Genomic DNA, 1,713 nt, shown 5'->3' on the forward strand with positions numbered 1-1,713 from the left:
TCGTGTGTATGAGAGAGAGAGAGAGAGAGAGAGAGTAAATACTACATACACACCGCTCTCTCACTCTGTCTCACACACATACACACGCACACACACACCCCTTCACTCACTCACACTCTGTCTCTTACAAACACACACATACATAAATGTATACAAACATATTTACAAAGACACACGTGTGTATGCGCGCGCGCGCGTGGGTCGGGGGTTCCACAATCGCCATTTATTTCAATTACTCTTGTGAGGATATTCACGTAAATCATTTTTTTCATTTAATCCCCATTTTAATTTTCGTAAAAGTTTCCAAGTACCAATGAGGCTTTTTGGCACATCTTCAATTTTCCCCATTCACGAGAGGCGCCCAGCCATCATTCATCTGAGAGTCCATCTACAGAATGTCCTCAAATTTCTATACAGCATATTTTGCCTTTTTTTCTTCAAGTATATAAGCAACAATTTCATTCCCGAGCAACGCCGGGTGCCTCTGCTAGTATTTTATAAATTAGGCATAAAATACTTCAGTAAGTAGAGATGAGCGTTTTGCATAAATACAATGCATTACTTTCAATGGAATATGACGTTACAGTTCGGACGTCAAGAATAATATATTCATTCCTCCCAGTTACTGTACTTCTTCAGCCATAATAACAATTTCTAACTTAGGTCAAATATTTTGTGCGGAAAAAGTATAATCAGTTTAATTGACTCTAGTTTTATGCTGATATTTGACCTCGGAAGAGTGTAAGTAAAAAAAAATCAACTTCTGTGGAATTTAGATTCAAAACTTAAAGAGGGTGGCTGTGTGGTAAGTAGCTTGCTTACCAACCACATGGTTCCGGGTTCATTCCCACTGCGTTGCAGATGTAGGTTGTGCGATTTTTGACAAATTGTATGAGCAGAAAATTATTTTCACGTTAATGATACAATATAAAATGCATTTTGGAGCAAAAGTCATGCATTTGTGTGTGTGTAGCAATAGCCATTTACGGAATTATACATGGAAAATTAACATTTTTTTTATAAGGAAGAAAGACATTAACTTGTAATGATTAATAGTTATAGTGTTAAACGTGGGTAGGCAGTGCCTACCTTGCTTAACTTGACGTCGCATCCTCTGGTATGGATATAATGGATGAAAATCTCACAAATATATACAAAGAGAGGAGAAACTATTTTACTCAATAATGAAATAAAAACCAATCTCATTTGAATTTTTGACTTGAGTGTTTGTACAGCATTAATTAGATTATGAGCTTTGTTATTTTCTTCATTGGAAGAGAAAATACAAGTTGTTGCATCTATATAATTTTTGTCAATGACAGTTATAGCGTTGTTGTTGGTACTCCGTCGCTTCCAGTTGATCCGACCAATGAAACAGCCTGCTCGTGAAATTAACGTGCAAGTGGCTGAGCACTCCACAGACACGTGCACCCTTAACGTAGTTCTCGGGGATATTCAGCGTGACACAGTGTGACAAGGCTAACCCTTTGAATTACAGGCACAACAGAAACAGGAAGTAAGAGTACGTTGTGGTGAAAGAGTACAGCAGGGTTCGCCACCATCCCCTGCCGGAGCATCGTGGAGCATTAGGTGTTTTCGTTCAATAAACACTCACAACGCCCGGTCTGGGAATCGAAACCGCAATCCTATGACCGCGAGTCCGCTGCCCCTAACCACTGGGCCATTGCGCCTCCACACAATAATAGCGTATAC

At 39.3% G+C, this 1,713-nt stretch overlaps 1 protein-coding gene across 1 annotated transcript in view; it reads right to left on the reverse strand.

Moving 5' to 3' along the window:
- Positions 1-1,713, reverse strand: part of LOC106882651 (putative ankyrin repeat protein RF_0381) — a 140,321-nt gene that overhangs the window by 95,881 nt on the left and 42,727 nt on the right. The gene's annotated exons all lie outside the window — the stretch shown is intronic.

This window comes from Octopus bimaculoides, chromosome 3, assembly GCF_001194135.2.
Source record: "Octopus bimaculoides isolate UCB-OBI-ISO-001 chromosome 3, ASM119413v2, whole genome shotgun sequence".
Lineage (NCBI taxonomy): Eukaryota > Metazoa > Mollusca > Cephalopoda > Octopoda > Octopodidae > Octopus > Octopus bimaculoides.